The sequence below is a fragment of the Nuphar pumila genome, chromosome 1 (assembly GCF_984573655.1).
Source record: "Nuphar pumila chromosome 1, dmNupPumi1.hap1.1, whole genome shotgun sequence".
NCBI lineage: Eukaryota > Viridiplantae > Streptophyta > Magnoliopsida > Nymphaeales > Nymphaeaceae > Nuphar > Nuphar pumila.
Window position 1 is genome coordinate 161,517,687 of NC_143249.1, and position 12,017 is coordinate 161,529,703.

Sequence of the window (12,017 nt, forward strand, 5' to 3'; positions counted from 1 at the left end):
ACGCCGATGTCGGAATTCGGCGATTTTCGTGGCCACGGAAAGCTCGTTCCGCTGGCTACGACGTGGCGAACAGACGAAGTCGGTTCGGGACCGTTTCGGATGCCGTTTAAGCTCGTTTCGGGCGTTTTTCGGGGCCGTTTCTATGACGGCTAGTCGGTTCGTGCGTTGCGGCCCCCACGGCTCCCGCGTGAGGCATAAGAGCATTTTTTCGCGCAACATGTAACGGGTGCGATCATACCAGCACTAAAGCACCGGATCCCATCAGAACTCCGAAGTTAAGCGTGCTTGGGCGAGAGTAGTACTGGGATGGGTGACCTCCTGGGAAGTCCTCGTGTTGCACTCTCTTTTTGCCTTCGGCGCTTTTTTATCGTCGGCACCAACCTCCGACCTTCTTTTCACTTCCCGCAACACACCGTATCTGATCCATCGAGGTCTTCTGCTTCCCTTTCACCCTCGCCGTGCGCGCCGCAGCGCCGGCACCCGACACGAGGCCGCGGCGTGCGACAAACGCAGCAGTTCCGGGTCGCCGGACCGTAACTTGGCACGCCGATGTCGGAATTCGGCGATTTTCGTGGCCACGGAAAGCTCGTTCCGCTGGCTACGACGTGGCGAACAGACGAAGTCGGTTTGGGACCGTTTCGGATGCCGTTTAAGCTCATTTCAAGCATTTTTCGGGGCCGTTTCTATGACGGCTAGTCGGTTCGTGCGTTGCGGCCCCCACGGCTCCCGCGTGAGGCATAAGAGCATTTTTTCGCGCAACATGTAACGGGTGCGATCATACCAGCACTAAAGCACCGGATCCCATCAGAACTCCGAAGTTAAGCGTGCTTGGGCGAGAGTAGTACTGGGATGGGTGACCTCCTGGGAAGTCCTCGTGTTGCTCTCTTTTTGCCTTCGGCGCTTTTTTGTCGTCGGCACCAACCTTCGACCTTCTTTTCACTTCCCGCAACACACCGTATCTGATCCATCGAGGTCTTCTGCTTCCCTTTCACCCTCGCCTTGCGCGCCGCAGCGCCGGCACCCGACATGAGCCGCGGCGTGCGACAAACGCAGCAGTTCCGGGTCGCCGGACCGTAACTTGGCACGCCGATGTCGGAATTCGGCGATTTTCGTGGCCACGGAAAGCTCGTTCCGCTGGCTACGACGTGGCGAACAGACGAAGTCGGTTCGGGACCGTTTCGGATGCCGTTTAAGCTCGTTTCGGGCGTTTTTCGGGGTCGTTTCTATGACGGCTAGTCGGTTCGTGCGTTGCGGCCCCCACGGCTCCCGCGTGAGGCATAAGAGCATTTTTTCGCGCAACATGTAACGAGTGCGATCATACCAGCACTAAAGCACCGGATCCCATCAGAACTCCGAAGTTAAGCGTGCTTGGGCGAGAGTAGTACTGGGATGGGTGACCTCCTGGGAAGTCCTCGTGTTGCACTCTTTTTTTGCCTTCGGCGCTTTTTTGTCGTCGGCACCAACCTTCGACCTTCTTTTCACTTCCCGCAACACACCGTATCTGATCCATCGAGGTCTTCTGCTTCCCTTTCACCCTCGCCTTGCGCGCCGCAGCGCCGGCACCCGACACGAGCCGCGGCGTGCGACAAACGCAGCAGTTCCGGGTCGCCGGACCGTAACTTGGCACGCCGATGTCGGAATTCGGCGATTTTCGTTGCCACGGAAAGCTCGTTCCGCTGGCTACGATGTGGCGAACAGACGAAGTCGGTTCGGGACCGTTTCGGATGCCGTTTAAGCTCGTTTCGGGCGTTTTTCAGGGCCGTTTCTATGACGGCTAGTCGGTTCGTGCGTTGCGGCCCCCACGGCTCCCGCGTGAGGCATAAGAGCATTTTTTCGCGCAACATGTAACGGGTGCGATCATACCAGCACTAAAGCACCGGATCCCATCAGAACTCCGAAGTTAAGCGTGCTTGGGCGAGAGTAGTACTGGGATGGGTGACCTCCTGGGAAGTCCTCGTGTTGCACTCTTTTTTTGCCTTCGGCGCTTTTTTGTCGTCGGCACCAACCTCCGACCTTCTTTTCACTTCCCGCAACACACCGTATCTGATCCATCGAGGTCTTCTGCTTCCCTTTCACCCTCGCCGTGCGCGCCGCAGCGCCGGCACCCGACACGAGCCGCGGCGTGCGACAAACGCAGCAGTTCCGGGTCGCCGGACCGTAACTTGGCACGCCGATGTCGGAATTCGGCGATTTTCGTGGCCACGGAAAGCTCGTTCCGCTGGCTACGACGTGGCGAACAGACGAAGTCGGTTCGGGACCGTTTCGGATGCCGTTTAAGCTCGTTTCGGGCATTTTTCGGGGCCGTTTCTATGACGGCTAGTCGGTTCGTGCGTTGCGGCCCCCACGGCTCCCGCGTGAGGCATAAGAGCATTTTTTCGCGCAACATGTAACGGGTGCGATCATACCAGCACTAAAGCACCGGATCCCATCAGAACTCCGAAGTTAATCGTGCTTGGGTGAGAGTAGTACTGGGATGGGTGACCTCCTGGGAAGTCCTCGTGTTGCACTCTTTTTTTGCCTTCGGCGCTTTTTTGTCGTCGGCACCAACCTTCGACCTTCTTTTCACTTCCCGCAACACACCGTATCTGATCCATCGAGGTCTTCTGCTTCCCTTTCACCCTCGCCTTGCGCGCCGCAGCGCCGGCACCCGACACGAGCCGCGGCGTGCGACAAACGCAGCAGTTCCGGGTCGCCGGACCGTAACTTGGCACGCCGATGTCGGAATTCGGCGATTTTCGTGGCCACGGAAAGCTCGTTCCGCTGGCTACGACGTGGCGAACAGACGAAGTCGGTTCGGGACCGTTTCGGATGCCGTTTAAGCTCGTTTCGGGCGTTTTTCGGGGTCGTTTCTATGACGGCTAGTCGGTTCGTGCGTTGCGGCCCCCACGGCTCCCGCGTGAGGCATAAGAGCATTTTTTCGCGCAACATGTAACGGGTGCGATCATACCAGCACTAAAGCACCGGATCCCATCATAACTCCGAAGTTAAGCGTGCTTGGGCGAGAGTAGTACTGGGATGGGTGACCTCCTGGGAAGTCCTCGTGTTGCACTCTTTTTTTGCCTTCGGCGCTTTTTTGTCGTCGGCACCAACCTTCGACCTTCTTTTCACTTCCCGCAACACACCGTATCTGATCCATCGAGGTCTTCTGCTTCCCTTTCAACCTCGCCTTGCGCGCCGCAGCGCCGGCACCCGACACGAGCCGCGGCGTGCGACAAACGCAGCAGTTCCGGGTCGCCGGACCGTAACTTGGCACGCCGATGTCGGAATTCGGCGATTTTCGTGGCCACGGAAAGCTCGTTCCGCTGGCTACGACGTGGCGAACAGACGAAGTCGGTTCGGGACCGTTTCGGATGCCGTTTAAGCTCGTTTCGGGCATTTTTCGGGGCCGTTTCTATGACGGCTAGTCGGTTCGTGCGTTGCGGCCCCCACGGCTCCCGCGTGAGGCATAAGAGCATTTTTTCGCGCAACATGTAACGGGTGCGATCATACCAGCACTAAAGCACCGGATCCCATCAGAACTCCGAAGTTAATCGTGCTTGGGTGAGAGTAGTACTGGGATGGGTGACCTCCTGGGAAGTCCTCGTGTTGCACTCTTTTTTTGCCTTCGGCGCTTTTTTGTCGTCGGCACCAACCTTCGACCTTCTTTTCACTTCCCGCAACACACCGTATCTGATCCATCGAGGTCTTCTGCTTCCCTTTCACCCTCGCCTTGCGCGCCGCAGCGCCGGCACCCGACACGAGCCGCGGCGTGCGACAAACGCAGCAGTTCCGGGTCGCCGGACCGTAACTTGGCACGCCGATGTCGGAATTCGGCGATTTTCGTGGCCACGGAAAGCTCGTTCCGCTGGCTACGACGTGGCGAACAGACGAAGTCGGTTCGGGACCGTTTCGGATGCCGTTTAAGCTCGTTTCGGGCGTTTTTCGGGGTCGTTTCTATGACGGCTAGTCGGTTCGTGCGTTGCGGCCCCCACGGCTCCCGCGTGAGGCATAAGAGCATTTTTTCGCGCAACATGTAACGGGTGCGATCATACCAGCACTAAAGCACCGGATCCCATCATAACTCCGAAGTTAAGCGTGCTTGGGCGAGAGTAGTACTGGGATGGGTGACCTCCTGGGAAGTCCTCGTGTTGCACTCTTTTTTTGCCTTCGGCGCTTTTTTGTCGTCGGCACCAACCTTCGACCTTCTTTTCACTTCCCGCAACACACCGTATCTGATCCATCGAGGTCTTCTGCTTCCCTTTCAACCTCGCCTTGCGCGCCGCAGCGCCGGCACCCGACACGAGCCGCGGCGTGCGACAAACGCAGCAGTTCCGGGTCGCCGGACCGTAACTTGGCACGCCGATGTCGGAATTCGGCGATTTTCGTGGCCACGGAAAGCTCGTTCCGCTGGCTACGACGTGGCGAACAGACGAAGTCGGTTCGGGACCGTTTCGGATGCCGTTTAAGCTCGTTTCGGGCATTTTTCGGGGCCGTTTCTATGACGGCTAGTCGGTTCGTGCGTTGCGGCCCCCACGGCTCCCGCGTGAGGCATAAGAGCATTTTTTCGCGCAACATGTAACGGGTGCGATCATACCAGCACTAAAGCACCGGATCCCATCAGAACTCCGAAGTTAATCGTGCTTGGGTGAGAGTAGTACTGGGATGGGTGACCTCCTGGGAAGTCCTCGTGTTGCACTCTTTTTTTGCCTTCGGCGCTTTTTTGTCGTCGGCACCAACCTTCGACCTTCTTTTCACTTCCCGCAACACACCGTATCTGATCCATCGAGGTCTTCTGCTTCCCTTTCACCCTCGCCTTGCGCGCCGCAGCGCCGGCACCCGACACGAGCCGCGGCGTGCGACAAACGCAGCAGTTCCGGGTCGCCGGACCGTAACTTGGCACGCCGATGTCGGAATTCGGCGATTTTCGTGGCCACGGAAAGCTCGTTCCGCTGGCTACGACGTGGCGAACAGACGAAGTCGGTTCGGGACCGTTTCGGATGCCGTTTAAGCTCGTTTCGGGCGTTTTTCGGGGTCGTTTCTATGACGGCTAGTCGGTTCGTGCGTTGCGGCCCCCACGGCTCCCGCGTGAGGCATAAGAGCATTTTTTCGCGCAACATGTAACGGGTGCGATCATACCAGCACTAAAGCACCGGATCCCATCAGAACTTCAAAGTTAAGCGTGATTGGGCGAGAGTAGTACTGGGATGGGTGACCTCCTGGGAAGTCCTCGTGTTGCACTCTCTTTTTGCCTTCGGCGCTTTTTTATCGTCGGCACCAACCTCCGACCTTCTTTTCACTTCCCGCAACACATCGTATCTGATCCATCGAGGTCTTCTGCTTCCCTTTCACCCTCGCCGTGCGCGCCGCAGCGCCGGCACCCGACACGAGCCGCGGCGTGCGACAAACGCAGCAGTTCCGGGTCGCCGGACCGTAACTTGGCACGCCGATGTCGGAATTCGGCGATTTTCGTGGCCACGGAAAGCTCGTTCCGCTGGCTACGACGTGGCGAACAGACGAAGTCGGTTCGGGACCGTTTCGGATGCCGTTTAAGCTCGTTTCGGGCGTTTTTCAGGGCCGTTTCTATGACGGCTAGTCGGTTCGTGCGTTGCGGCCCCCACGGCTCCCGCGTGAGGCATAAGAGCATTTTTTCGCGCAACATGTAACGGGTGCGATCATACCAGCACTAAAGCACCGGATCCCATCAGAACTCCGAAGTTAAGCGTGCTTGGGCGAGAGTAGTACTGGGATGGGTGACCTCCTGGGAAGTCCTCGTGTCGCTCTCTTTTTGCCTTCGGCGCTTTTTTGTCGTCGGCACCAACCTTCGACCTTCTTTTCACTTCCCGCAACACATCGTATCTGATCCATCGAGGTCTTCTGCTTCCCTTTCACCCTCGCCTTGCGCGCCGCAGCGCCGGCACCCGACATGAGCCGCGGCGTGCGACAAACGCAGCAGTTCCGGGTCGCCGGACCGTAACTTGGCACGCCGATGTCGGAATTCGGCGATTTTCGTGGCCACGGAAAGCTCGTTCCGCTGGCTACGACGTGGCGAACAGACGAAGTCGGTTCGGGACCGTTTCGGATGCCGTTTAAGCTCGTTTCGGGCGTTTTTCGGGGCCGTTTCTATGACGGCTAGTCGGTTCGTGCGTTGCGGCCCCCACGGCTCCCGCGTGAGGCATAAGAGCATTTTTTCGCGCAACATGTAACGGGTGCGATCATACCAGCACTAAAGCACCGGATCCCATCAGAACTCCGAAGTTAAGCGTGCTTGGGCAAGAGTAGTACTGGGATGGGTGACCTCCTGGGAAGTCCTCGTGTTGCACTCTTTTTTTGCCTTCGGCGCTTTTTTGTCGTCGGCACCAACCTTCGACCTTCTTTTCACTTCCCGCAACACACCGTATCTGATCCATCGAGGTCTTCTGCTTCCCTTTCAACCTCGCCTTGCGCGCCGCAGCGCCGGCACCCGACACGAGCCGCGGCGTGCGACAAACGCAGCAGTTCCGGGTCGCCGGACCGTAACTTGGCACGCCGATGTCGGAATTCGGCGATTTTCGTGGCCACGGAAAGCTCGTTCCGCTGGCTACGACGTGGCGAACAGACGAAGTCGGTTTGGGACCGTTTCGGATGCCGTTTAAGCTCATTTCAAGCATTTTTCGGGGCCGTTTCTATGACGGCTAGTCGGTTCGTGCGTTGCGGCCCCCACGGCTCCCGCGTGAGGCATAAGAGCATTTTTTCGCGCAACATGTAACGGGTGCGATCATACCAGCACTAAAGCACCGGATCCCATCAGAACTCCGAAGTTAAGCGTGCTTGGGCGAGAGTAGTACTGGGATGGGTGACCTCCTGGGAAGTCCTCGTGTCGCTCTCTTTTTGCCTTCGGCGCTTTTTTGTCGTCGGCACCAACCTTCGACCTTCTTTTCACTTCCCGCAACACACCGTATCTGATCCATCGAGGTCTTCTGCTTCCCTTTCACCCTCGCCTTGCGCGCCGCAGCGCCGGCACCCGACATGAGCCGCGGCGTGCGACAAACGCAGCAGTTCCGGGTCGCCGGACCGTAACTTGGCACGCCGATGTCGGAATTCGGCGATTTTCGTGGCCACGGAAAGCTCGTTCCGCTGGCTACGACGTGGCGAACAGACGAAGTCGGTTCGGGACCGTTTCGGATGCCGTTTAAGCTCGTTTCGGGCGTTTTTCGGGGTCGTTTCTATGACGGCTAGTCGGTTCGTGCGTTGCGGCCCCCACGGCTCCCGCGTGAGGCATAAGAGCATTTTTTCGCGCAACATGTAACGAGTGCGATCATACCAGCACTAAAGCACCGGATCCCATCAGAACTCCGAAGTTAAGCGTGCTTGGGCGAGAGTAGTACTGGGATGGGTGACCTCCTGGGAAGTCCTCGTGTTGCACTCTTTTTTTGCCTTCGGCGCTTTTTTGTCGTCGGCACCAACCTTCGACCTTCTTTTCACTTCCCGCAACACACCGTATCTGATCCATCGAGGTCTTCTGCTTCCCTTTCACCCTCGCCTTGCGCGCCGCAGCGCCGGCACCCGACACGAGCCGCGGCGTGCGACAAACGCAGCAGTTCCGGGTCGCCGGACCGTAACTTGGCACGCCGATGTCGGAATTCGGCGATTTTCGTTGCCACGGAAAGCTCGTTCCGCTGGCTACGATGTGGCGAACAGACGAAGTCGGTTCGGGACCGTTTCGGATGCCGTTTAAGCTCGTTTCGGGCGTTTTTCAGGGCCGTTTCTATGACGGCTAGTCGGTTCGTGCGTTGCGGCCCCCACGGCTCCCGCGTGAGGCATAAGAGCATTTTTTCGCGCAACATGTAACGGGTGCGATCATACCAGCACTAAAGCACCGGATCCCATCAGAACTCCGAAGTTAAGCGTGCTTGGGCGAGAGTAGTACTGGGATGGGTGACCTCCTGGGAAGTCCTCGTGTTGCACTCTTTTTTTGCCTTCGGCGCTTTTTTGTCGTCGGCACCAACCTCCGACCTTCTTTTCACTTCCCGCAACACACCGTATCTGATCCATCGAGGTCTTCTGCTTCCCTTTCACCCTCGCCGTGCGCGCCGCAGCGCCGGCACCCGACACGAGCCGCGGCGTGCGACAAACGCAGCAGTTCCGGGTCGCCGGACCGTAACTTGGCACGCCGATGTCGGAATTCGGCGATTTTCGTGGCCACGGAAAGCTCGTTCCGCTGGCTACGACGTGGCGAACAGACGAAGTCGGTTCGGGACCGTTTCGGATGCCGTTTAAGCTCGTTTCGGGCATTTTTCGGGGCCGTTTCTATGACGGCTAGTCGGTTCGTGCGTTGCGGCCCCCACGGCTCCCGCGTGAGGCATAAGAGCATTTTTTCGCGCAACATGTAACGGGTGCGATCATACCAGCACTAAAGCACCGGATCCCATCAGAACTCCGAAGTTAATCGTGCTTGGGTGAGAGTAGTACTGGGATGGGTGACCTCCTGGGAAGTCCTCGTGTTGCACTCTTTTTTTGCCTTCGGCGCTTTTTTGTCGTCGGCACCAACCTTCGACCTTCTTTTCACTTCCCGCAACACACCGTATCTGATCCATCGAGGTCTTCTGCTTCCCTTTCACCCTCGCCTTGCGCGCCGCAGCGCCGGCACCCGACACGAGCCGCGGCGTGCGACAAACGCAGCAGTTCCGGGTCGCCGGACCGTAACTTGGCACGCCGATGTCGGAATTCGGCGATTTTCGTGGCCACGGAAAGCTCGTTCCGCTGGCTACGACGTGGCGAACAGACGAAGTCGGTTCGGGACCGTTTCGGATGCCGTTTAAGCTCGTTTCGGGCGTTTTTCGGGGTCGTTTCTATGACGGCTAGTCGGTTCGTGCGTTGCGGCCCCCACGGCTCCCGCGTGAGGCATAAGAGCATTTTTTCGCGCAACATGTAACGGGTGCGATCATACCAGCACTAAAGCACCGGATCCCATCATAACTCCGAAGTTAAGCGTGCTTGGGCGAGAGTAGTACTGGGATGGGTGACCTCCTGGGAAGTCCTCGTGTTGCACTCTTTTTTTGCCTTCGGCGCTTTTTTGTCGTCGGCACCAACCTTCGACCTTCTTTTCACTTCCCGCAACACACCGTATCTGATCCATCGAGGTCTTCTGCTTCCCTTTCAACCTCGCCTTGCGCGCCGCAGCGCCGGCACCCGACACGAGCCGCGGCGTGCGACAAACGCAGCAGTTCCGGGTCGCCGGACCGTAACTTGGCACGCCGATGTCGGAATTCGGCGATTTTCGTGGCCACGGAAAGCTCGTTCCGCTGGCTACGACGTGGCGAACAGACGAAGTCGGTTCGGGACCGTTTCGGATGCCGTTTAAGCTCGTTTCGGGCATTTTTCGGGGCCGTTTCTATGACGGCTAGTCGGTTCGTGCGTTGCGGCCCCCACGGCTCCCGCGTGAGGCATAAGAGCATTTTTTCGCGCAACATGTAACGGGTGCGATCATACCAGCACTAAAGCACCGGATCCCATCAGAACTCCGAAGTTAATCGTGCTTGGGTGAGAGTAGTACTGGGATGGGTGACCTCCTGGGAAGTCCTCGTGTTGCACTCTTTTTTTGCCTTCGGCGCTTTTTTGTCGTCGGCACCAACCTTCGACCTTCTTTTCACTTCCCGCAACACACCGTATCTGATCCATCGAGGTCTTCTGCTTCCCTTTCACCCTCGCCTTGCGCGCCGCAGCGCCGGCACCCGACACGAGCCGCGGCGTGCGACAAACGCAGCAGTTCCGGGTCGCCGGACCGTAACTTGGCACGCCGATGTCGGAATTCGGCGATTTTCGTGGCCACGGAAAGCTCGTTCCGCTGGCTACGACGTGGCGAACAGACGAAGTCGGTTCGGGACCGTTTCGGATGCCGTTTAAGCTCGTTTCGGGCGTTTTTCGGGGTCGTTTCTATGACAGCTAGTCGGTTCGTGCGTTGCGGCCCCCACGGCTCCCGCGTGAGGCATAAGAGCATTTTTTCGCGCAACATGTAACGGGTGCGATCATACCAGCACTAAAGCACCGGATCCCATCATAACTCCGAAGTTAAGCGTGCTTGGGCGAGAGTAGTACTGGGATGGGTGACCTCCTGGGAAGTCCTCGTGTTGCACTCTTTTTTTGCCTTCGGCGCTTTTTGGTCGTCGGCACCAACCTTCGACCTTCTTTTCACTTCCCGCAACACACCGTATCTGATCCATCGAGGTCTTCTGCTTCCCTTTCAACCTCGCCTGGCGCGCCGCAGCGCCGGCACCCGACACGAGCCGCGGCGTGCGACAAACGCAGCAGTTCCGGGTCGCCGGACCGTAACTTGGCACGCCGATGTCGGAATTCGGCGATTTTCGTGGCCACGGAAAGCTCGTTCCGCTGGCTACGACGTGGCGAACAGACGAAGTCGGTTCGGGACCGTTTCGGATGCCGTTTAAGCTCGTTTCGGGCGTTTTTCGGGGCCGTTTCTATGACGGCTAGTCGGTTCGTGCGTTGCGGCCCCCACGGCTCCCGCGTGAGGCATAAGAGCATTTTTTCGCGCAACATGTAACGGGTGCGATCATACCAGCACTAAAGCACCGGATCCCATCATAACTCCGAAGTTAAGCGTGCTTGGGCGAGAGTAGTACTGGGATGGGTGACCTCCTGGGAAGTCCTCGTGTTGCACTCTTTTTTTGCCTTCGGCGCTTTTTTGTCGTCGGCACCAACCTTCGACCTTCTTTTCACTTCCCGCAACACACCGTATCTGATCCATCGAGGTCTTCTGCTTCCCTTTCAACCTCGCCTTGCGCGCCGCAGCGCCGGCACCCGACACGAGCCGCGGCGTGCGACAAACGCAGCAGTTCCGGGTCGACGGACCGTAACTTGGCACGCCGATGTCGGAATTCGGCGATTTTCGTGGCCACGGAAAGCTCGTTCCGCTGGCTACGACGTGGCGAACAGACGAAGTCGGTTCGGGACCGTTTCGGATGCCGTTTAAGCTCGTTTCGGGCGTTTTTCGGGGTCGTTTCTATGACGGCTAGTCGGTTCGTGCGTTGCGGCCCCCACGGCTCCCGCGTGAGGCATAAGAGCATTTTTTCGCGCAACATGTAACGGGTGCGATCATACCAGCACTAAAGCACCGGATCCCATCATAACTCCGAAGTTAAGCGTGCTTGGGCGAGAGTAGTACTGGGATGGGTGACCTCCTGGGAAGTCCTCGTGTTGCACTCTTTTTTTGCCTTCGGCGCTTTTTTGTCGTCGGCACCAACCTTCGACCTTCTTTTCACTTCCCGCAACACACCGTATCTGATCCATCGAGGTCTTCTGCTTCCCTTTCAACCTCGCCTTGCGCGCCGCAGCGCCGGCACCCGACACGAGCCGCGGCGTGCGACAAACGCAGCAGTTCCGGGTCGCCGGACCGTAACTTGGCACGCCGATGTCGGAATTCGGCGATTTTCGTGGCCACGGAAAGCTCGTTCCGCTGGCTACGACGTGGCGAACAGACGAAGTCGGTTCGGGACCGTTTCGGATGCCGTTTAAGCTCGTTTCGGGCGTTTTTCGGGGCCGTTTCTATGACGGCTAGTCGGTTCGTGCGTTGCGGCCCCCACGGCTCCCGCGTGAGGCATAAGAGCATTTTTTCGCGCAACATGTAACGGGTGCGATCATACCAGCACTAAAGCACCGGATCCCATCAGAACTTCAAAGTTAAGCGTGATTGGGCGAGAGTAGTACTGGGATGGGTGACCTCCTGGGAAGTCCTCGTGTTGCACTCTCTTTTTGCCTTCGGCGCTTTTTTATCGTCGGCACCAACCTCCGACCTTCTTTTCACTTCCCGCAACACATCGTATCTGATCCATCGAGGTCTTCTGCTTCCCTTTCACCCTCGCCGTGCGCGCCGCAGCGCCGGCACCCGACACGAGCCGCGGCGTGCGACAAACGCAGCAGTTCCGGGTCGCCGGACCGTAACTTGGCACGCCGATGTCGGAATTCGGCGATTTTCGTGGCCACGGAAAGCTCGTTCCGCTGGCTACGACGTGGCGAACAGACGAAGTCGGTTCGGGACCGTTTCG

The 12,017-nt window shown here is 58.3% G+C and overlaps 22 non-coding genes across 22 annotated transcripts; all 22 read left to right on the forward strand.

Annotated features, from left to right (window-relative positions):
* Positions 1 to 224: 224 nt before the first annotated feature.
* On the forward strand, positions 225 to 343 carry LOC149849530 (5S ribosomal RNA). The gene has a single exon (XR_016427257.1). It is a non-coding gene; the product is annotated as a 5S ribosomal RNA (ribosomal RNA).
* Positions 344 to 767: 424 nt separating this feature from the next.
* LOC149849531 (5S ribosomal RNA) lies at positions 768 to 886 on the forward strand. The gene has a single exon (XR_016426968.1). It is a non-coding gene; the product is annotated as a 5S ribosomal RNA (ribosomal RNA).
* Positions 887 to 1,307: 421 nt separating this feature from the next.
* LOC149849532 (5S ribosomal RNA) lies at positions 1,308 to 1,426 on the forward strand. The gene has a single exon (XR_016426830.1). It is a non-coding gene; the product is annotated as a 5S ribosomal RNA (ribosomal RNA).
* A 423-nt stretch (positions 1,427 to 1,849) lies between these two features.
* LOC149849533 (5S ribosomal RNA) lies at positions 1,850 to 1,968 on the forward strand. The gene has a single exon (XR_016427280.1). It is a non-coding gene; the product is annotated as a 5S ribosomal RNA (ribosomal RNA).
* A 423-nt stretch (positions 1,969 to 2,391) lies between these two features.
* LOC149849534 (5S ribosomal RNA) lies at positions 2,392 to 2,510 on the forward strand. Its single transcript, XR_016433663.1, has one exon. It is a non-coding gene; the product is annotated as a 5S ribosomal RNA (ribosomal RNA).
* A 423-nt stretch (positions 2,511 to 2,933) lies between these two features.
* LOC149849535 (5S ribosomal RNA) lies at positions 2,934 to 3,052 on the forward strand. Its single transcript, XR_016434222.1, has one exon. It is a non-coding gene; the product is annotated as a 5S ribosomal RNA (ribosomal RNA).
* A 423-nt stretch (positions 3,053 to 3,475) lies between these two features.
* Positions 3,476 to 3,594, forward strand: LOC149849536 (5S ribosomal RNA). Its single transcript, XR_016433667.1, has one exon. It is a non-coding gene; the product is annotated as a 5S ribosomal RNA (ribosomal RNA).
* Positions 3,595 to 4,017: 423 nt separating this feature from the next.
* On the forward strand, positions 4,018 to 4,136 carry LOC149849537 (5S ribosomal RNA). Its single transcript, XR_016434223.1, has one exon. It is a non-coding gene; the product is annotated as a 5S ribosomal RNA (ribosomal RNA).
* A 423-nt stretch (positions 4,137 to 4,559) lies between these two features.
* LOC149849538 (5S ribosomal RNA) lies at positions 4,560 to 4,678 on the forward strand. Its single transcript, XR_016433668.1, has one exon. It is a non-coding gene; the product is annotated as a 5S ribosomal RNA (ribosomal RNA).
* A 423-nt stretch (positions 4,679 to 5,101) lies between these two features.
* On the forward strand, positions 5,102 to 5,220 carry LOC149849539 (5S ribosomal RNA). Its single transcript, XR_016425980.1, has one exon. It is a non-coding gene; the product is annotated as a 5S ribosomal RNA (ribosomal RNA).
* A 423-nt stretch (positions 5,221 to 5,643) lies between these two features.
* Positions 5,644 to 5,762, forward strand: LOC149849540 (5S ribosomal RNA). The gene has a single exon (XR_016426642.1). It is a non-coding gene; the product is annotated as a 5S ribosomal RNA (ribosomal RNA).
* A 421-nt stretch (positions 5,763 to 6,183) lies between these two features.
* Positions 6,184 to 6,302, forward strand: LOC149849541 (5S ribosomal RNA). Its single transcript, XR_016427192.1, has one exon. It is a non-coding gene; the product is annotated as a 5S ribosomal RNA (ribosomal RNA).
* Positions 6,303 to 6,725: 423 nt separating this feature from the next.
* On the forward strand, positions 6,726 to 6,844 carry LOC149849542 (5S ribosomal RNA). Its single transcript, XR_016426643.1, has one exon. It is a non-coding gene; the product is annotated as a 5S ribosomal RNA (ribosomal RNA).
* A 421-nt stretch (positions 6,845 to 7,265) lies between these two features.
* On the forward strand, positions 7,266 to 7,384 carry LOC149849543 (5S ribosomal RNA). Its single transcript, XR_016426854.1, has one exon. It is a non-coding gene; the product is annotated as a 5S ribosomal RNA (ribosomal RNA).
* A 423-nt stretch (positions 7,385 to 7,807) lies between these two features.
* Positions 7,808 to 7,926, forward strand: LOC149849544 (5S ribosomal RNA). The gene has a single exon (XR_016427302.1). It is a non-coding gene; the product is annotated as a 5S ribosomal RNA (ribosomal RNA).
* A 423-nt stretch (positions 7,927 to 8,349) lies between these two features.
* On the forward strand, positions 8,350 to 8,468 carry LOC149849545 (5S ribosomal RNA). The gene has a single exon (XR_016433672.1). It is a non-coding gene; the product is annotated as a 5S ribosomal RNA (ribosomal RNA).
* A 423-nt stretch (positions 8,469 to 8,891) lies between these two features.
* LOC149849546 (5S ribosomal RNA) lies at positions 8,892 to 9,010 on the forward strand. Its single transcript, XR_016434229.1, has one exon. It is a non-coding gene; the product is annotated as a 5S ribosomal RNA (ribosomal RNA).
* A 423-nt stretch (positions 9,011 to 9,433) lies between these two features.
* LOC149849547 (5S ribosomal RNA) lies at positions 9,434 to 9,552 on the forward strand. The gene has a single exon (XR_016433676.1). It is a non-coding gene; the product is annotated as a 5S ribosomal RNA (ribosomal RNA).
* A 423-nt stretch (positions 9,553 to 9,975) lies between these two features.
* Positions 9,976 to 10,094, forward strand: LOC149849548 (5S ribosomal RNA). The gene has a single exon (XR_016434232.1). It is a non-coding gene; the product is annotated as a 5S ribosomal RNA (ribosomal RNA).
* Positions 10,095 to 10,517: 423 nt separating this feature from the next.
* LOC149849549 (5S ribosomal RNA) lies at positions 10,518 to 10,636 on the forward strand. The gene has a single exon (XR_016434234.1). It is a non-coding gene; the product is annotated as a 5S ribosomal RNA (ribosomal RNA).
* A 423-nt stretch (positions 10,637 to 11,059) lies between these two features.
* On the forward strand, positions 11,060 to 11,178 carry LOC149849550 (5S ribosomal RNA). The gene has a single exon (XR_016434237.1). It is a non-coding gene; the product is annotated as a 5S ribosomal RNA (ribosomal RNA).
* Positions 11,179 to 11,601: 423 nt separating this feature from the next.
* On the forward strand, positions 11,602 to 11,720 carry LOC149849551 (5S ribosomal RNA). The gene has a single exon (XR_016425982.1). It is a non-coding gene; the product is annotated as a 5S ribosomal RNA (ribosomal RNA).
* Positions 11,721 to 12,017: the final 297 nt, after the last annotated feature.